Source organism: Coregonus lavaretus (genome assembly GCF_964263955.1).
Source record: "Coregonus lavaretus genome assembly, contig: HAP1_SCAFFOLD_7672, whole genome shotgun sequence".
In the NCBI taxonomy this organism is placed as follows: domain Eukaryota; kingdom Metazoa; phylum Chordata; class Actinopteri; order Salmoniformes; family Salmonidae; genus Coregonus; species Coregonus lavaretus.
The window spans coordinates 1-22,595 of NW_028164574.1; the positions used below are offsets into that span (position 1 = coordinate 1).

The 22,595-nt window shown below is 44.2% G+C and overlaps 1 pseudogene across 1 annotated transcript; it reads left to right on the forward strand.

Annotated features, from left to right (window-relative positions):
* Positions 1–686: 686 nt before the first annotated feature.
* LOC311116892 (glypican-5-like) lies at positions 687–22,150 on the forward strand (annotated as a pseudogene). The gene is made up of 4 exons: positions 687–1,377; positions 17,815–17,984; positions 20,584–20,643; positions 22,028–22,150. The product of its transcript is annotated as a glypican-5-like (transcript).
* The last annotated feature ends 445 nt before the right edge of the window (positions 22,151–22,595 follow it).

A 22,595-nucleotide genomic window follows, 5' to 3' on the forward strand; every position in this document is an offset into this window, starting at 1 on the left:
CACACACACACACACACAGATATGACTTCATACACACAGATATCCCACCCACTTTAACTGTGCATGGAAAGTAGTGAACACTACACCCTCTCCCCCTCCCACCCAAGCTAAGTAGCTGATATCCACTAGCCAAGCTCAGATGGGAAGGAGGTTGGGAGGGTGAGAGGGTGTCCTCTCTGACCTGTGTTCTGCAGGAGTCAAGACGTGTGTTACTGTTAGATTGTTTAAATGAAAATAGTACAAGGAGATGCTCATGGTGCATTTGAGCAATAAGGCACCAGGGGGTGTGGTATATGGCCAATATACCATGGCAAAGGCTGTTCTTATGCACGACGCAACGTGGAGTGTCTGGATACAGCGCTTAGCCGTGGTATATTGGCCATATATCACAAACCCTGAGGTGCCTTATTGCTATTATAAACTGGTTACCAACGTAATTAGAGCAGTAACAAGAAATGTTTTGTCATACCGTGGTATACGGTCTGATATACCACGGCTGTCAGCCAATCAGGATTCAGGGCTCGAACCACCCAGTTAATGATTGAGTATATTCTATACTGCCTAAATACTGTATATAGCTGTTTTGTCATTAGGTTACATTATTTTATTAATCTAAATGTAACCAGGCTCTGTCTGCTTTCTCTCTCCCCTATCTCTCCCCCCCCCTCCCCCTCCCCTCCCTCCAGACACCTTCCAGTACCTGCTCTCCTTCTCACAGGGCCACCTCTTGTCTCTGCTGGAGGACACCTACTCGCCCCTCTCCCGCGAGGCCCTGCCCCATGTCAACGCCCTCTTCTCCTCCCTCTCCCTCTACATCCGCGGACACAACCTCTCCCTCGAGGCCGCCGTCGCACATTTCCACGACAACCTCTTCCCGCTCGTCTATGGACGATTGGTCAACCCCGGCATGGACGTGGCGGGCAAGCGGGGCGAGTGTCTCCGCGCGACCCGGCAAGATGTCAACCCGTTCGGCCCTCACCCCGATACGCTCGCCCAGGAACTCAGGCGCGCCCTGGGCGCCGGGCGAGCCTTATCTCTCACCCTCGCTGAAGGCACCGAGGTCATGAACGCCACAGAACACGTTTCCTTCACCAAAGAGTGTTTACGAGGCTTGACCAAGATGCAGTACTGCTCGCACTGCCGTGGGCTGACGCTGATCAAGCCGTGCATGGGCTACTGCTTGAACGTGATGCGCGGGTGCTTGGCGAGCGTGGCCGAGCTGGACGGGCCGTGGCGGAGGTATGTGGCGGCACTGGAAGAGCTGACCCACGCCGTGGCTGGACAACACAGCCTGGAGCTGGCCCTTCTGGGGGTCAGGGGCACGTGAACGAGGCTATACTCCATGCACAGCTCCACGGGCCAACACTGACCGCAACGGTGAGTAGATAGAGTAGAAAGACACACACACACACAAATGTGCACACACACACACACACAAACACACACTCTGTTGTGTTAGCTGAGTGGTTTTAGGATGGCATCATCGTTGAGGATGGGATGGAAGCCAAGCCCTTCAATCTCTCTCGCTCTCTCTCACTCACTCTCTTACTCTCTCTCTCTTTTTTTCTCTCTCTCTCTCTCTCTCTCTCTCTCTCTCTCTCTCTCTCTCTCTCTCTCGCTTTCTTTCTTTCTTTCTTTCTTTCTTTCTTTCTTTCTTTCTTTCTTTCTTTCTTTCTTTCTTTCTTTCTTTCTTTCTTTCTTTCTTTCTTTCTTTCTTTCTTTCTTTCTCTCTCACATCGCTCTCTCCCTCGCACTTACCCACTGGTTCTATAGATATTGCTCTCTGTCTAATGCCGGTCTTTCACTACTCTACAATGAGTCTGTTCTCTATAGGATCATTCATATGTCCAGTCTGTCTCTGGCAGAACTAGTACAACTACCTGGATACCATGCTGCTCCAACAACCTTTACTGGGAACTTTTACTGGCTGACGCTGCTGGCTTTACTGGGCCTGTATAACTAATGTAACTCCTAATAGCCTCTCCTCTCCTTCTCTCTCTCTTTTACGTTCTCTCTCTTTTACTCTTTCTTTCTTTCTTTCTCTTTCTTTCTCTCTCTCTCCCTCTTTCTCTCCATCTAACTGAGTTTCTATGGAGGCTGTTAGCCAATAGCCATAGTCTGGTGTGATGTGGTGTATTGGGAGTTAGGGGTTGCAGTAGAGAAAGCCTATGATTCAGATAGAGAATATGATCCCTGTCTGGTTCTGAACATGAACTAGAGATATCTTGACTGAACTGGCAGAGAGAAAGGAAACTGACAGAGAAAAGAGATCTGGAAATGGACTAGTGGGCTGGATCCTGAGTGGGTTAGTCTTCCATGCTGGGTTGCCTCTGTCTTAATTGGCCCAGAGTGGAGTGGGTAAGTTGCCAGGTTTGGAGGCCGAGTCTGTCCAAGTATGCAGACTCAAAGCCCGGGGTCTGGCTGCCTGCTTGGTATTCATGAGGCAACACACACACACACACAGCTAAGGAACAATTGGACCAGGTCTGAATGATCTCCATCCAGCCATACAAACTGGACCCCGTCAGGTGGAAACGTGGCGGCCCCCAATGGGACATTGGGTCCTCTATACACACACACAAGATACACACACAGATACGTACACACATACAGTATATGAACGTGTACACATACACATGTACACTGACTCGCATGCACAACACACACACACACACACACTCACATACAGTGGGGACCCAGGGAGTGTGAAACACTAACCCTGGCCTGTGGCCTGTGCTATGTCTTTATAGAATGCTGGTGGCCAGTGAAGGAGAACTATAAAGACCCAAACCTCACAACTACCATGACGGGTCACCTCTCACTGGCACCTTTTTAACCCCCCCCCCCCGTCACCCCCTCTCTCACCCTACAATATCACCCCCATCCCTCCATAATTTCTTTTAAATATTCCTCTATTCACCTCTATACATTTTGCAGTGAAAAGCAAAAGGGAAGACACCAAGGGGTTTCTATAAGGTTCACTCTTGGTTTCTGTAAGGTTCACTCTTGCTTTCTGTAAGGTTTACTCTTGGTTTCTATAAGGTTCACTCTTGGTTTCTGTAAGGTTTACACTTGGTTTCTGTAATGTTCCCCCTTGGTTTCTGTAAGGTTCACTCTTGGTTTCTGTAAGGTTTACTCTTGATTTCTGTAAGGTTCACTCTTGGTTTCTGTAAGGTTTACTCTTGGTTTCGGTAAGGTTTGCTCTTGGTTTCGGTAAGGTTTACTCTTGGTTTCTGTAAGGTTTACTCATAGTTTCTGTAAGGTTCACTCTTGGTTTCTGTAAGATTCACTCTTGGTTTCTGTAAGGTTTACTCTTGGTTTCTGTAAGGTTTACAATTGGTTTCTGTAAGGTTCACTCTTGGTTTCTGTAAGATTCACTCTTTGTTTCTGTAAGGTTTACTCTTGGTTTCTGTAAGGTTTACTCTTAGTTTCTGTAAGGTTCACTCTTGGTTTCTGTAAGATTCACTCTTGGTTTCTGTAAGGTTTACTCTTGGTTTCTGTAAGGTTCACTCTTGGTTTCTGTAAGATTCACTCTTGGTTTCTGTAAGGTTTACAATTGGTTTCTGTAAGGTTTACAATTGGTTTCTGTAAGGTTCACGCTTGGTTTCTGTAAGGTTCACTCTTGGTTTCTGTAAGGTTTACAATTGGTTTCTGTAAGGTTCACTCTTGGTTTCTGTAAGATTCACTCTTTGTTTCTGTAAGGTTTACTCTTGGTTTCTGTAAGGTTTACTCTTAGTTTCTGTAAGGTTCACTCTTGGTTTCTGTAAGATTCACTCTTGGCTTCTGTAAGGTTTACTCTTGGTTTCTGTAAGGTTCACTCTTGGTTTCTGTAAGATTCACTCTTGGTTTCTGTAAGGTTTACAATTGGTTTCTGTAAGGTTTACAATTGGTTTCTGTAAGGTTCACGCTTGGTTTCTGTAAGGTTCACTCTTGGTTTCTGTAAGGTTTACTCTTGGTTTCTGTAAGGTTTACACCTGGTTTCTGTAAGGTTCACCCTTGGTTTCGGTAAGGTTCACTCTTGGTTTCTTTAAGTTTCATTCTTGGTTTCTGTAAGGTTCACTATTGGTTTCTGTAAAGTTCACTCTTGGTTTCTGTAAGGTTCACCCTTGGTTTCTGTAAAGTTTACTCTTGGTTTCTGTAAGGTTTACTTTTGGTTTCTGTAAGGTTCACTCTTGGTTTCTGTAAGGTTTACTTTTGGTTTCTGTAAGGTTCACTCTTGGTTTCTGTAAGATTCACTCTTGGTTTCTGTAAGGTTTACTCTTGGTTTCTGTAAGGTTTACAATTGGTTTCTGTAAGGTTCACTCTTGGTTTCTGTAAGGTTCACTCTTGGTTTCTGTAAGGTTTACACCTGGTTTCTGTAAGGTTCACCCTTGGTTTCGGTAAGGTTCACTCTTGGTTTCTGTAAGGTTCACTCTTGGTTTCTGTAAGGTTCACCCTTGGTTTCTGTAAAGTTTACTCTTGGTTTCTGTAAAGTTTACTTTTGGTTTATGTAAGGTTCACTCTTGGTTTCTGTAAGGTTCACTCTTGGTTTCTGTAAGGTTCACTCTTGGTTTCTATAAGGTTTACTTTTGGTTTCTGTAAGGTTTACTCTTGGTTTCTGTAAGGTTTACTTTTGGTTTCTGTAAGGTTTACTCTTGGTTTATGTAAGGTTCACTCTTGGTTTCTGTAAGGTTCACTTTTGGTTTCTGTAAGGTTCACTCTTGGTTTCTGTAAGGTTCATCCTTGGTTTCTGTAAGGTTCACTGTTGGTTTCTGTAAGGTTTACTCTTGGTTTATGTAAGGTTCACTCTTGGTTTCTGTAAGGTTCACCCTTGGTTTCTGTAAGGTTCACTGTTGGTTTCTGTAAGGTTTACTTTTGGTTTCTGTAAGGTTTACTCTTGGTTTATGTAAGGTTCACTCTTGGTTTCTGTAAGGTTCACTCTTGGTTTCTGTAAGGTTCACCCTTGGTTTCTGTAAAGTTTACTCTTGGTTTCTGTAAGGTTTACTTTTGGTTTATGTAAGGTTCACTCTTGGTTTCTGTAAGGTTCACTCTTGGTTTCTGTAAGGTTCACTCTTGGTTTCTATAAGGTTTACTTTTGGTTTCTGTAAGGTTTACTCTTGGTTTCTGTAAGGTTCACCCTTGGTTTCTGTAAGGTTCACTGTTGGTTTCTGTAAGGTTTACTCTTGATTTTCTTTTCCCTAACATATTTTTTTCTTGATTCATACTGTACTGTAGACGTACCAGTAGCTATGATTTCTGCCGACTCGTGTGTTATGTAGGTATTATTGTGACGCTGTGGTTTTACACTGGGATGTTATCCCAAACCATTTAGTGGTTGGCACACACACCAGGGCTCTCTCTCGCTCTCTCCCTCCCTCCCTCTCTCTCAGTGGGATTCAGTCTCTACACAGAGTCTGCATTGTATGCTGGTGCACGCTATAGCATCAAGGTTACCTCACACACACACACACACACACACACTAGGGATGTGACAAATGAAAACAAATTGTTAACGTTTAAACAATAAGAAAAATGCATAAAATTCCACGTGAATTCACAATGCTCGCAAAGTTTGCATTTCCTTCTCATTTAACTTCTCAAAGTATTGCCATACAGGACTTTGCTGCTGTCGCTTGCCTTTCTCTGTCAACTGTTAACAGCGATGACGTAGTTGTGGAGAGTCGACTCCAAAATAATTGATTCCTCGACTCCTTGCACGTCGACTCCCAGTGTCGACTCCCATTTCTAAGTGTAACGATTCAGTATTTTTGGAAAGGAGGAGACTGATTAGTTGCCGAACTTCTGAGAACACAAACACTTGCATCTTTCATAGCGAGCTAGCGAGGGACTGAGAGAGAGGGGAGGGGCACAGCACAGTATAGGCAGGTCGGCCCACAGGCAGACAGAGTCAGAACCGTGCACTAGGCCTATCCATCTATCCATCTATCCATCTATCCATCCATCCAGCCATCCATCGCAATGGAATGCTGTATCTCACAATTTCTTGGCTTGCAATGTCTCGCCACTTAAACAGTAAAGCAGGGCCTATCCTAGGCTAGGATATTCTACACGGAACAGACCGAAGACCAGTGGTGGACAAGTACCCAATTGTCATACTTGAGTAAAAGTAAAGATACCTTAATAGAAAATCACTCAAGTAAAAGTGAAAGTCACCCAGTAAAATACTACTTGATTAAAAGTCTCAAAGTATTTGCTTTTAAATATACTTAAGTATCAAAAGTAAAAGTATAAATAATTAAAAATGTATTATATAAAGCAAACCAGACAGTCTCGTTTTCTTTGTGTGTGGTTTTGTCACACAACACAATGCCACAGATGTCTCAAGTTTGAGGGAGTGTGCAATTGGGCAATTGGCATGCTGACTGCAGGAATGTCAACCAGAGCTGTTGCCAGAAAATGTAATATTCATTTCTCTACCATAAGCCACCTCCAACATTGTTTTAGAGAATTTGGCAGTACGTCCAACCGGCCTCACTGTATGGCACCGTGTGGGCGAGCGGTTTGCTGATGTCAACGTTGTGAACATAGTGCCCCATGGTGGCGGTGGGATTATGGTATGGGCAGGTGTAAACTACGGACAACGAACACAATTGCATTTTATCGATGGCAATTTGAATGCACCGAGATACCGTGACGAGATCCTGAGGCCCATTGTCGTGCCATTCATCCGCCTCCATCATCTCATGTTTCAGTATGATAATGCACGACCCTATGTCGCAAGGATCTGTACACAATTCCTGGAAGCTGAAAATATCCCAGTTCTTCCATGGCCTGCATACTCACCAGACATGTCACCCATTGAGCATGTTTGGGATGCTCTGGATCGACGTTTACGACAGCGTATTCCAGTTCCCGCCAATATCCAGCAACTTCGCATAGCCATTGAAGAGGAGTGGGACAACATTCCACAGGCCACAATCAACAGTCTGATCAACTCTATGTGAAGGAGATGTGCCGCGCTGCATGAGGCAAATGGTGGTCACACCAGATACTGACTGGTTTTCTGATCCACACCCCTACCTTTTTTTTAAGGTATCTGTGACCAACAGATGCATATCTGTATTCCCAGTCATGTGAAATCCATAGATTAAGACTTAATGAATTTATTTCAATTGACTGATTTCCTTATAAATCAAAACAAATTGTATTGGTAACATAGACATATTTAGCAGATGTTATTGCGGGTGTAGTGAAATGCTGGTGTTCCTAGCTCCAACAGCGCAGTAGTAGCTAACAATTCAGATCTGTTACTCAGTAAAATCTTTGAAATTGTTGCATGTTGCGTTTATCTTTTTGTTCAGTATGTATTATTTTATAGTAAGAACAATACAATTGAACAATTGAACTTTTAGGAACACTTATTTAATTTCATGTATCAACCAGCTATCAGGAGCTGGCTCTTGCTGCCCAACAGGTGATCCTATTCCTCTCAAACTTTGAATGCCAGGGCTCTCATGAAGTGTTTGATTTGATTTACGATAACATTTGCATTGATGTCAGAGTGATTAGAGGGGCAATACAGCGCTGAGTATAGGCCATTAGCGACTGGCCGTTAGTGTCTGGCCGTTAGCAAGTTTGGTAGGCTACTACATCAGCAGCATTAGAGCGCAGTTTTGGAGAAGCCAAGTTACCGTGACTCAACATGGAATTTGACTGCGGTCATGACTCATGACTGCAGGTGTGGCGGTAATACGGTCACTGTAAAAGCCCTACCCTAGTCCCACTGGCCCTAGTTTCCATTATCTCCAGTCCCACCCTGCAATTAGCCTTCCTCCATACGGCAGTAATGACAAGACAGGCGAACACATGGGGGCAGAAGACAGTCTAAAACCATTGGGGGAGAAGACAGGTTAGAACCATGGTGGGAGAAGACAGGTTAGAACCATGGGGGGAGAAGACAGGTTAGAACCATGTGGGGAGAAGACAGGTTAGAACCATTGGGGGAGAAGACAGGTTAGAACCATGGGGGGAGAAGACAGGTTAGAACCATGGGGGGAGAAGACAGGTTAGAACCATGTGGGGAGAAGACAGGTTAGAACCATTGGGGGAGAAGACAGGTTAGAACCATGGGGGGAGAAGACAGGTTAGAACCATGGGGGGAGAAGACAGGTTAGAACCATGTGGGGAGAGTAGACAGAGGTAGACAGTGTAATGTGGCTGTCTACCTTCTCCCGCCATGTTTTTAGCCTGTCTTCTCCCCCCATGGTTGTAGCCTGTCTTGCATGGAAACAGTGTGATTGTCAACCATCATTCTTATGATTGATCGCAGTGCAGTTAAATGGAAATGTGAACATAGCTGAACTACTACTGTGCATATTGTTCGTTATAGGATCCATGACTGGGATCACGGGAATCATATAATTTCACAGTTCATATCATTTTCACAAATGGCATGATTTCTGGTCTGGGGCTGTAGTGGAGCGGGTCGAGAGCTTCAAGTTCCTTGTTGTTCACATCACTACCTATCATGGTCCAAACACACCAACACAGTCTTGAATAGGGCACAACAATGCCTCACTGGGGCCGAGCTCCCTGCCATCCAGGACCTCTATACCAGGTGGTGTCAGAGGAAGGCCCTAAAAAGGGTCAAAGACTCCAGCCATCCAAGTCATAGACTGTTCTCTCTGCTACCGCACAGCAAGCGGTACCGGAGCGCCAAGTCTGGGACCAAAAGGCTTCTGAACAGCTTCTACCCCCAAGCCATAAGACTGCTGAACATTTAATCAAATGGCTACCCGGACTATTTGCATTGACCCCCTTTTTTTTTGCACTGACTCTCTTGCGCTGGCTCTATGCACACTCACTGGACTCTACCCACACACTCACACATACTACACTGACACTCCAACACACATACACACACACACACACACACACTCACACACTACATACGCTCACACACACAAAACACAAAACACACACACACATGCATATTGACACCACACACACGAACTCACACAGACACACTTTCACACTCTTTCACACTCGTCACATACGCTGCTGCTACTCTGTTTACTATCTATCCTGATTGCCTAGTCACTTTTACCCTTACCTACATTTACATATTACCTCAATTACCTCAACTACCTCATACCCCTGCACATTGACTCGGTACTGGTACTCCTTGTATATCGCCTCGTTATTGTTATTTTATTGTGTTACTATTTCATTGTTTTTTTTATTAGCATATTTTTCTTACTTTTTCACTCTGCATTGTTGGGAAAGGACTATATAAATATGGTGAGGAGAGGAAGCCCAATGGCCGGCAGTGGGAGAGTATGGAGCGAGATGGAATTGGGCCGACATTTAGCTTATTTTCTCATAGAAGAAAAGCCCGATCTCAATACTTTTTCTGTTCCCAAAACTGGAATCTGTTACGAACAGAGTGCACTAAGTTTTGTAGACGTGATCCTTTGCCAAATGTTTAAAAAAGTTAGTTGTTTACAAGGACTGCAAGGGCGAATTTAGTTATTGCACGCGCACACTTTTCAGAGAAGGCATTCCCTAACGGAAATATGCAAATACTTGCTAGAACGCGCCAATAGGATCTCGCTAGCTCGTGCTTGGCTCTGCCCACCTCCTTGCTTGTTCTGCCCACTATGCTTAATTTGTTCCCATTGGAAAGGACACAGATGAACTATCTTGGGATCAGGGCCATAGCTACATGAGGACACCGAGGTCCCAACCTCTGCCCCCCAAAAAAATACAAAAACAAATACATACAGTATATTTATTTTGGGGGGGAACTCAGTCGGGGTCTCAACTTATTGTTGAGATTTTGAATAGTAGAATACACAAGGTGACATTTCGAAACTTGGTTGCAGCAGTTTTTCTCTTGCTATATGTCACTCACTGACAGTCACTCAATAGCCCATGTCAGTTAAACAATTTTAGATTGGTTAATGAGTCTAGTTCGTCTAGCCAGCTATCTAAACTTGTAGTAATCATGGCTGAATTACCGACAGGGCACGCATGGCACGTGCCGAGGGGCCCTGACCTCCAGGGGGCCCTCATTGATTTTCTTAGTCAGTCTCACTCAAATATCATATTAACCTGGCATAAAGGAATACCTGGGATAGGATAAAGTAATCCTTCTACCCCCCCCCCCCAAAAAAAACAACAAAAAAACAAAAAAAACAATTGTAAAGTGGTTATCCCACTGGCTATAGGGTGAATGCACCAATTTGTAAGTCGCTCTGGATAAGAGCGTCTGCTAAATGACGTAAATGTAAAATGTAAATGGCTAAGAGGGAAAAGGACACGTGAATGACATAAAATGGTTCTGAACTGGAGAGCAAGACTAGGTTGGAGAGGGTAGGAGTCAGAAGAAATGAGGGTCATATATTTTTGAAAATACACATTTCGACGAATAATCATACATTTATGCCAGTATGAAAATGTATGCACTCACTAACTGTAAGTCGCTCTGGATAAGAGCGTCTGCTAAATGACTAAAATGTAAATGTAAATAATTCATGTTTTTTGCACAATTCCCACGGTCCACAACAAGGCGCCAGCTAAACGACCCTTAGGATGCTAATGTTATTTGAATCTTCTTGGGAGATTATGATGTAGTAGGCAGATACTTCACTTAAATGGAACTTGGTGCATTAGCAGTGACTCGAATATGATTGGTGGGCTTTGGCGACTGTTCACTTCCTCTTTATGGTTGTGTGTTTGTTTGCCTCCAGATTCTGGATCACTCACACAGCGGCATGATGGACTCAAATGACATCTCTCTCTCTGGTGTTTTCTCACTCTCTCTCTCTCTCTGTCTTTCTATTTCTTTCTTTCTTTCTCTTTCTCTTTCTCTTTCTCTTTCTCTCTCTCTCTCTCTCTCTCTCTCTCTCTCTCTCTCTCTCTCTCTCTCTCTCTCTCTCTCTCTCTCTCTCTCTCTCTCTCTCTCTCTCTCTCTCTCTCTCTCTCTCTCTCTCTCTCTCTCTCTCTCTTTCTCTCTCTCTCTCTGTCATTAAGTTCATCCTATCCTCTGAGGACCTCTGCCACATTTATAGTTTAGGCCTAACTCTCCAAATGTGTTTACAACGATGTGATTGGAGGATTTTCCATGTCAACAAACTCCAAAGGAACATCTGTATTTTAGTGGTTTTTATAGTTTTTTAAATGCAAAAAACTATTATTTTTAAAATCATATGTGAGTGATTTAATGATGGTAAACAAGGATTAGAGTGGAGAAAAACAGTGTTCCTTAACCTTGCGACCAAGTTGGAGCCCGAAGGACAGTTCACTGTGATATATGAGGGTCTCAGTCTGTCTCAGTCTCTGTCTCGTTTTGGTTCTGTCTCTGTCTCTCTCTCTGTTTAATTAGCACTGACTTAACTTGGAGGAAAGAGAGAGGGACAGATATAGCCGAGAGACCCAGACAGGGATAGATATAGAAGTGGAGCGTGACAGGAGGAAGTGGAGAGGAAGACAGGGACAGATAAAGACAGCGAGAGATAGGGAAAGAGAGGAGGAAGAGGAGAGGAAGACAGGGACAGATAAAGACAGCGAGAGATAGGGAAAGAGAGGAGGAAGAGGAGAGGAAGACAGGGACAGATAAAGACAGCGAGAGATAGGGAAAGAGAGGAGGAAGAGGAGAGGAAGAGAAGTCAAGAGTGATGATCGTGGAGAGAGAGAGAGAGAGAGAGAGAAAGAAAGTGTAGTAAATCTGCCCTGATCTGACAAGGTTAGTGGTTTAGATGGAACAAATAGCTGTCTCCTAGGAAGTGTGGGGAGACATCCAGGCCACAGGCCGAATGGAGGAATCCCAGAGGGGTCATTAGGGTTCGCAGGGTGGGGCCTAAATGTACCTCACTTTTCCAACATGTCTTGTGTGTCTCACCAATAAATCACAGTTGGGAGAATATCAGACCCATCAATCTTTTTCAATGATCTCCCTCCCTCTCCTCACCCCACTTCCCTCTCTTCTATCCAGCAACATGTTATACACTTCAGTCTTATCTATTTACCGTATGTCAATAACAATTTCTATGTCAAGTTGTTCTTTTTCACAAATACATTTAGATTTGTTGTACACAAGAGACAGGCAGTAATTCTCTGTGATTGAAACCCAGGTAAATCAAGATAATGAAGATACATTTCTCTTTGATTGGTCAACTCTGTTATGACACTCATTGTGGCTGGGCTGTATGGTCGCCACGTAACGGAATGTATTGAATTTCTTTCCATTATATTTGTGGTATAAAGACATGTGTGTGTGATGGATGTAGCCCTAAATGCTCTCTCCCTGTTGCCCCCAGAGAGGCTGGTGGGAAATGCATGGAGACACACACACACATGTATATGTGTTATTGCTCTGAAAAAGCACAGTGAGAGATGCTTATAGAGAGACGGTAGGAGTTCTGTGTTAGGAGTAAAAAAAAAAGTGTTTGTGTCCAGTTCATTTTCTGCAGCATTTGATTGATGTAGCTATGATTAATACTGCACTGTTGGGTAGGGCTTGCAAATTAAGCATTTCACTGTACTTGTGCATGTGGCAATTAAAACCTGAAACTTCTTTCAGGGTGAGGAACCATCTAATATCAAGTTGTAAAACACTGTACTTCCCCTTTAATATGCTCGGGCTCTGGTCTGGTCTGTCTAGAATCTTCAGGCCCGATCAAAACTTTACATATAATTCAAACAAACAAGCCAAGATAAGGTTTCTCCTTCGAGCCAGATTTGAACCAGCGACCTAAGGATCTCTGATTTTATACCTACAGTCCTCCACTCTACCAACTGAGCTATCGAAGAGGTGGCTGTGATAAGAACCCCCCACTCATCACCCCTTCCCTGTGTTTAGGTTGAAAGGAGGCTGGAGTTTAGATTTTTGTCCGGAACCCTACGGGTCCTGTCCCCCCGACAGGACTTAACATCCTTGGGCTATGGTCGGTTCAGGCTTGAATTTTCAGGCCCGATCAAAACTATGCACATGATCCAAAAAACGAGCCATTGGATGCAGGAAAACGTATCCTCCTTGTCCCCTTCAGGCTCAGAGGTAGTGCTGATAGACTCAGGCCTTTTCTCATTTGGGCAAAAGTCCGTCTTCCACCCTCTCTCCTCCGTCTTCTCTCCTCCGTGACCCGGAAACCGATAAGTGGTCAAGTGGTGGAGGAGATGTCAATTCGTTAGTGGCCAAACAGAAGAGCGTCCTCACCTTCTGAATAGCCACCTTTCATCAAGGATAGTCATGTGTAGCCTTGTCCTTCACAGAAGAGTTTTGAAATATGCCACCCCCCCTTTGAATCAGCTTTTGATTTGTGGGAGGAGAAAAGCATGCACACGTAAAAAAACAAAACAATATGCTACTTATCGTTTTATCTATAAAATGTCTTGCACAACTAACTTAACAACTAATTGTTTTTATCACTTTTATTTTAGGATCCACCCCTGTAAACGTAATTTGCCTGATGACGCATGAGTGTAGAAGGAGTCTCATTTCATACAAGTGCATTTTTGTCCACCTTCCCTCTCCTCGCCGCCTCTCCTCAATTACCGTTGACCTTTTTCATAAAGGAGGTGACCAAGGATGGAGGAGAGAGGTTGCAGGAGTTGAACAAATCTAACTGACGAAAGGCCAATGTTCCTGTGTGTCCAATTCAGAAATGACTGGCTGTAAAGCTATGGAAAAGATTTTCTCCTCCGAGCCAGATTTGTACCAGCCACCTAAGGAGCTCTGCTATTTTACCTTCGGTCCTCCACTCTACCAACTGAGCTATCAAAGGGGTATTTGTTAGTGACTGTCCAGAATTGAAACCAGCAGTGGACAATAGGGGGCCAAACTTGCTGGACAACCCCCACCCACCTTCCCACCCCTACCCAGAATGCAATGCGAGAGGGGGCCTGAGAAAGTTCCCTTGGTGTTCCCTGGCTGATCCCTAGACAAACAACCCAAGAGGACAGCCTGGGACCACCACTGCTATCTGTAAGACAATACTTTCCTAGAGCCTGGATGGGCTGGGGTGGGTCGGACACTCTCTGGCTCATTCCCTGGCTCTCTGCTCCTCTCCTCTCCTCTCTCTGGACTCGGGGTAGACCAGGGATATATACAGGGACATATGAGATGGGGACGATACATAGACACATGTGTGGGGGATTATAGACATAGATACGTTCACGCAAACAGTCACACACATGCAGCAAAGACCCATACACACTCACATGCAGGCAGGCTTACAAATGTGAACATACACGTACAGAAGCATACACAAACACACATGCAAACACACAACTTATAATAAAAAACACAAACTCGTGTCTCAGGCAGGAGAAATCCAATTTCATCGCCCTTCCCTAATGTATAGAGAACGCATGTCTTTGTTTTCCCCATAGGCCGAACAGCAAAGTGCATCAGACCATGGCATCCTATACCATCATTCTCCAGGCAATCACTAGAGGAATGTCTGAAATGGAATAGCTGAGATTTTAAAGATATAACAAACAGGTGGTCAAACACAGACACACACACAGATGCACACACACACACACACACACACACACACACACACACCACACACACACACGCAATCTTCCTAACTATTTGGTACAATTATTAATTTTGTGTATGGTTTCTAGAAACAAGGGGGGCTCAACTTACCCCACTGTCCCCTATTGCTGTTGGACTGGACCATTTTGCCCAATATTGTGTGTGTATGTGTGCGTGTGTGTTTGCGTGTGCGTACGAATATGTGTGTCTGAAACATCCAATTGTTTGTTTGTGTGTGTGTGTGTGTGTGTGTGTGTGTATGTGTGCGTGGGCGTCGGGGGGATGCCAGTCCTGTAATAGCTGTGGTTATTAATAATGCTGCCCTACCCCTACACACCTTCCCAGTCTGCCAGGCAGGCTCGCCCTACACACACACAGGGCCAGACCTCCCAAACACCGTCCCAACATCCAGCCCAACAGGAGTGTGTGTTGTCTGGGCAAGACCCAACAGGCCCCTGCGCTGTCTGAATACGACCCAAACAGGTCTATAGGGATATAATTAGTAGAAAAAGGGGATTTAGTGTGTGCGTGCTTTTGTGTGTGTGTGTGTGTGTGTGTGTGTGTGTGTGTGTGTGTGTGTTTGAGCCATTGGGGCTCGATTGAATGCAAGCTTCCAACATGAATTAGGCTACATTTTTATAATCTTACTACTTCTTGGATAGACAATTTTTCCCTTTTTACTTTGTTAGTTTCAACTTGGCTAAAAACCATGTGGCAGTGCAGCAAATGCAACAAAACCATGAATCAACAGAGAATGAAAAGAGCAATAACATTTAGTATATCATTCAGTCCACGTATACCTTCCCTCAAGTGTTCGAGCTTGGACAGATATATCATTTCACAATTTACAAGTGTTCCAATAAAATGTTTGCCTTGCAGGGCACGTGGGGGCCAACAGTATGTGAAGGATTTAGAAATACATTTTCATTGTTTAGAAAAACGATAAAGTTCATGGAATAATACAAAGAGAATACAATTTCAGCGTTTTTGACTCCTCCACCGTTGTTGTGTGTTGTGGCTACCTTGAATGTCGTTTCATTTCCCACCGGCACCTCTATAGCGTACGTATGTGTGTGTCTGAAACATCCAATTGTGTGTGTGCGTGTGCGTGTGCGCGTGCTAGTGTGTGTGTGTGTGTGCTGTATTTTATGGGTCCAGGGGGTTTCAAGGGTAATGCAATAACACAGCCATCTCCCCAATGAACCAAGTCTGCCTCCCTCTCCTGCTCCACAGCTGCTCCGTGTGTGTGTGTGTGTGTGTGTGTGTGTGTGTGTGTGTGTGTGTGTGTGTGTGTGTGTGTGTGTGTGTGTGTGTGTGTGTGTGTGTGTGTGTGTGTGTGTGTGTGTGTGTGTGTGTGTGAGTGTGTGTGTGTGAGTGAGCGAGAGAGAGAGAGTTAGACAGAAAAGGAGACGGAGAGAGGGAGAGAGACAGAGAGAGAGAGATGCAGAAAAACAGAGATAAAGAGAGAGAGAGAGAGAGAAAGGGGGACAGACAAAAGAGAGAGAAGAGTTGCGGAGAGGTAGGCACTGTGGCAGTACTGTGGCAGTACAGAGGCACTGTCCTCCTTATTGGCTAACCACTATAGCATCTCTAGAATATTTAACTCAGTCTCTCAGTGACTCACTCCCCCTTCAGGACATAGACTGTGTCATTCAGCAGGTCTCTGGTAGAAGGCTGCAAGGACCAGGGTGCTCAGTCGGGAATAGCCCTTCTGTTATGTGGAATCCTCCATTTAAAATGCCTTTATAGGGCACGTGATGACTGATACTCCTAGCACACACGTGCATGCGCACACACGCACAGACAGACACACACACACACACACACACACATCCTTCTAGCTCCAGAGGCTTACCATATTTATAGGCCGCCCCATTGGCACATGACGACCTGCGGTTTCGTAATTGTCACGCATATTTCTGCTGCTTTGGTGGTTACTCACCCCTCCATCACTCCCTCTCAACCCCCTGAATATATCCTCCTTTCCTCTCTCTGTTTGGTATGGAAGAAAGTGCATGTTTATGTTTTGTGCATTCCATTGTTTAGTGTGCCCATAGGCGCACAGTATTTGGGAGGTCTGAGCTGTGTGTGTGTGTGTGTGTGTGTGTGTGTGTGTGTGTGTGTGTGTGTGTGTGTGTTCACTAGCTCTCCTAAACAGGTTCCCTTCTGTGGGAGTGAAGCAATGCTTAAATACTGCAGTGGTGTCTTTGATGTTCCCACATCTAATGCCTACTTCATAAGAAAGGTCATTTCTAAAGTAAACTTCATTCAACTTATTATGCTCAAAGAGCAATAACACAAGTTTCTTCTTATGTAACAAAGAGGCAAGGTATTTATATAAGCAAGCCTATGTCAGGTGTCAGGCTTTCTACATCATTTGTAAATGACATGTAGCCTTGTCATAATGCTGTTGAAGTGTGAGATCTAACTCATATTGGAGCTGACTGTATGAGAGGCAGCAGTGAGCACATTAAGTTCTAGCCTAAATAATGACATTAGGCTGTCATGACAATGATTGAACGAGCCTTCCAGACGAAGACACTACACAGACAGACAGTGATTATGATAAGGTGCTTTCAGCTCACCATTAGACTATCCATCTGCCCAATAGAAGAGCACTTAATAACACCAGGCTTTTAAGCCAATGAGACAGCATTGATTTGGGTTGTGGGGTGGTCATTGCCTGACCTGTCTGTCTCCTCATAGAGTCATAGAGGCTACCAGAGCTTTAATGGCCCAGTGGGGATAAACCATATACTTAATTATGACACTCGACAGACACACACACACACACGTCAGTCTTGGCAATAGCTCTCTCGTCCCGTCCTTGTCTCCCTCCAGTCTACAGACTGTACCTCCACGTTCCATTTCCATGTCCGTCCCTATTTCTTTGCTTCAAAGTGTGTGTGTGTGTGTGTGTGTACTGTATGTGTGTGGTTCTTTTTATAAGCCCCTTTGTTTTTTCTGTGACTTCAAAGTGTGTGTGTGTGTGTTTGTGTTTGTGTGTGTATGTGTGTGTGTGTTTGTGTGTGTATATGTGTGTGTGTGTGTATGTGTGTGTGTATGTGTGTGTGTGTGTGTGTGTATGTGTGTGTGTGTGTGTGTGTGTGTGTGTGTGTGTGTGTATGTGTGTGTGTGTGTGTATATGTGTGTGTGTGTATGTGTGTGTGTGTGTGTGTATGTGTGTGTGGTTTAGACACCATTCCTGTTATAAACCCCTGTGTTGTTTCTGTGACACCTGCAGATGGACAGTATGTGACCAGCTGTGACTGTCTGTTGTAGACATGATGTCATGTGTCACCCCCCTGTGTGTTTCTCCCTACCTGCAGGTGGATAAAATGTGTGGTCTGTCAGCCAAGGAGCCCACCACCAGCGTCCACCCTGACCCCACCCCAGAGGTCACGACTCCCACGGTGACATCATCGACCGCTCCTCCCTCTGTCGTCCCCTCCATTCCCCCACTGGAACAGCTGATGGGACAACTGGCCCACCTGAGGAGGTAAAGTTGGGACAGACAGACCTGGGACAAAGGTTCTTTATAGATCAGCAGAACATGTCAAATCAGAAGTCAGATTTGCAACTTTTCTGCTTACATTATCCTTACATTATCCTTACATTATCCTTACATTAGCCTTGGGTGTGGTGAGCCACATTCTCACTGCAGAATACCTATTTGTTTTCTGTCAAATACTTGAAGTGCACTTCGTTTTGACCAGTGCGCTGAGTTTGGTGGAGCGTGCACTTTTGGGATGATTCTATTTGATCCATTCTGCTGTACACGCTTAATCAAGCACATCTGATGTATTTGAAAGGAAATAGATACGTATTTGATCCAAGTCTGGTGACAGCTGAACATCATATAACCATCACCAATAAACTGAAATAAAGGTATATTATGTGCCAGGGATAATCATTGGTCATACCAAGGGAATTATAGACTTTCATAATCTTGGCTGTGTGTCAAACATACACCCTATTCCCCCATATTATACATACATTATAGTGTTCCTGTCTCACACACACACACACACACACACACACACACACACACACACACACACACACACACACACACACACACACACACACACACACAGCTTTGTTTTCGTGAAATGTCAGGACTTTTTGGGAAGTAAAACACACACACACTCATACAGACGTACAGTGTGTCACACACTCCTCTCACACAGCCTAGATGGGATGTTGTGCTTGGCACAGTGTCCGATTCCCCCTCCACCTCGTCCTCCGAGGCACCCTGTGCCCACTGCCCACAGGAGCAGGCAGGGCCATGCCCACAGGGAGGGGGGAAGATTAATATGGACGGACTGCTTCCTGTTTATCCAGACTACCATAGCCCCAGCTCAGATCAGCTGCCCACATCAGTTCTATCATCACATAGGCACACACAGTCACACAGTCACATATTAGGCATGCAGAGATGCACACTAAGTCGAACACACACAGAGTCACACACACACCCACGTCTGCCCCTCTGACCTTGGACCATAGACCCAGATCCATGAATCACGGTGCTGGTGCCAGTCTAGCTGACAGTCCTGCCCTGGCGCTGCCACCTTGCTCCATGCCAACAGTACCCAGCACCTAGCCCTCTGCCAGCCTACCACAGCTCAGTGGGCAGCAGCCACATCACACACGGCAGTTTACACTGGGGCAGAGGCACAAGACCAGTAGACATTGAATGGAATATGATAGAGTAGAATAACAAGGGAAATTGACATTTACATAATTATATTATTATGTAATTATATTATTCTAAGACAGAATGGAGTAGAGACACTCATTTTATAAGTTACACTTTGTGTTTACAGTGAAATGTAATACATGTGTTTGTCCAATGGGATAGTTCCGATTGATGGGAATTAAATGAAATGTTTTTTACTGTTCCCAGACAATAATATTTTGAGAAAAACACATGAGAAAGGAGTGAGCACACATATACAATTATATTGTTTTCTCAGATGTGCATTTCATTTCTCACTTGTATGACTTCAACAATTGTTTTAACACTGTGTCTTTGGTTGATGGTGTTGATGACAAACTGCTGTGTGTTCCACCCTGGGGTGTGTGTGGGGGCCCACTCTGACCTCTGTATGTGCATGACTGACCCTTGACCATTGTTTTCAGGGTCATCAACTGACTATTTCTTAGTGCTGAGCGGTAACTGAATATCAGTGATTTTTCGTTTTTTAAACACCTAATTGACCGACGTCAGTTCAATTATTTGAATTCCATTTTGTTCTTTTTTTTACTGTGAGCTCAATGCGCACATTGCACAGTTTCTCTAGAGATAAATCAGATGAAGCCCGAACTGTGCGATATAGTAAGGAGTTGTAGTTTCCAACAGGCCAATATTCTACATAGTTTAGTGCAGAAAACGTGGTAATTAACTACAATGACCATAATCCATTGCGCGCCTACTTGTCCGGTCTGTTGTTTTTTAGTGCCTGCTATGTTAGATTAGTGTGGGGCAGACATGGAGGGAGAGAAGTGACAGAAGAATGTGCGATTGAGAGGGATAGAGCAGTGAGTTACTTCATGAGGTATCTCTACCTGAAAATACATGATGATTGATAGTTGGTATTCAGCAGTCATAAAAGTATGCCTTATTTACTAAAATAGTGATTTTATCAGACACCATAGATAGCAGCTCTGTAGAGATGAGATGATGACTTGGAATGAAATAATAAAGTCATCAAATAAAACAAATGTAATATACACAACTGAAATATTTTGTTAAAGTAAAGTGAATAAATTATGGTTAATAAGTGATAAGCAGTAATGGGCAGTCACTACCATCATGGGACTTTTATTAATTGTTTTATTCTGTGTTGTTACAGCATTCAACCCACATAATGCATAGTGCATTTAATGAAAAATAAATAAATAACGATTTCGAAAACCGTGATTATTTTTCAATCATCGAACCGAAACCGAAGCACTAATTGCTCAACACTACTATTTCTTCCTCTCCCTCGCTCCCCTCCTTGTTCTGTTTTGTCCTCCTTTTGTTCCCCCCCTTGTTTTCTTTGTTTTCTCTCCATGCATCCCTCCTGCTTGCGTCATTCTTCCATTCTCAGTTCATTCACCCTGAAACCCTCCAGGAACGATAAACCTAGAAGTCTGAAAAAGATCTCTAGGTAAGCATGACGGACCCACCAGCTGAACAACTACCTATCTCTGTCTCTGTCTTCTCAGTCTCACATATTGCTGTCTGTTTGTCTGTCTGTCTGTCTCTCTCTGTCTATCTATCTGTCTCTGTCTCTGTTTGTCTCTGTCTGTCTGTCTGTCTATCTACAGTGGGGAGAACAAGTATTTGATACACTGCCGATTTTGCAGGTTTTCCTACTTACAAAGCATGTAGAGGTCTGTAATTTTTATCATAGGTACACTTCAACTGTGAGAGACGGAATCTAAAGATCCAGAAAATGCAAATTAATTACTTAAAAATCATACAATGTGATTTTCTGGATTTTTGTTTTAGATTCCGTCTCTCACAGTTGAAGTGTACCTATGATAAAAATTACAGACCTCCCCACTGTATCTGTCTCTGTTCGTATGTATCTGTCTGTCTGTCTGTCTGTCTGTCTGTCTGTCTGTCTGTCTGTCTGTCTGTCTGTCTGTCTGTCTGTCTGTCTGTCTGTCTGTCTGTTTGTCTGTTTGTCTGCCTGTCTGTCTGTGTCTGTTTCTAACTCTCTCTCTCTCTCTCTCTCTCTCTCTCTCTCTCTCTCTCTCTCTCTCTCTTTCTCTCACTCTGTGACAGTTGATGCTATCATCAGTATTGGATCAGGCTATGATATCTCTCAACGTATGTGTGTGTGTTTCTGTGTGTTTGTGTGTGTGTCTGTCTGTCTGGCGAGTGTCATGTGATTAATGATATGGTTTAACCTCTCGTAAGTCCCTCGTCATTTATTAGGATCACCGTCCTACCTGCGGCTCACCCCTAACGGGGGGTTCTGATAATGTCATCATGACAGCCCAGATGGTTGGGGTCCTAATTGTGTCATGGGTGGCAGATCAGAATGATCCTAATGTTTGGCCAGGTTGTCACTAACCACTAGAACATCTTTATTATTATCAATTATGTGTGTTTACATGTGCTCTGTGTGTCTGTCTCTATGTGTCTGTCTGGATATCATTAATATCGTTCCCTCTGGGTTATGCACCTGTCATTTTATTAGCAAATGAATAGCATGATTACATATCATATTATCTCTTTAGTTTCTATATTTGGAACACAGTCAAAGCATTTCACTGTTTTTATATCAACTCCAGCTGACAGATCCACAGACATACAGATGTACTGTTTGCAGTGTAGTTGTAGGTTAGCCTTTATTAGCTGTGGTGTGTTGAATATCAACAGAGCTACTATGTTTCTTATACCGTTTATCTGTCTATGCCCTGACTCTCACCCCTCTGTCCTCTTTCCCTCCTCTCTCTCCCGCCTTTCTATCCATCTCTCCATTCTGTCGCACTCCGTCCTTTCTGTTCTCTCTGTCCTCTCTTTCCATCTCTCCATCCCAGGGAGTTTCTGAGCTACGTCCAGCGCTACAAGTCGTTCTTTGCGGTGCTGCCGGAGATGCTGTGTGAAGGAGAGATGGTGGTGGAGGACTTTACCTGCTGGAGCGGAGACGACGTTGTGGAAAGGTAAGACTGGAGAGGAAGGCGAGAAGGATGGGGGGATGAGGTGAAAGAGAGAGGGTGGGTAGAGTAGAGATGCTGTGTGAGGGAGAGATGGTGGTGGAGGACTTTACCTGCTGGAGTGGAGACGACCTGGTGGAAAGGTAAGACTGGAGAGGAAGGAGAGAAGAGAGGGGAAGGGATGGGGGGATAAGGTAGAGAGATGGGAAAGACAGAGAGAAGTGTAGATGATGTGGTCAAGAGATAAGACTGGGCAGAGGCAGAGAGGAAGTGAGAAAAAGAGATGAACACTCACAGTTTTTCTGGGTTTCTTCTCCATGGCTTTAGAAGCTGATATACTCTGTCCTATTCATCTACTAGGTTTACTAGGAAAGAGCGAGAGTGTGTGTGTGTGTGTGTGTGTGTGTATGGGTGTGTGTGTGTGTGTGTGTGTGTGTGAGTTTAAGTGTGT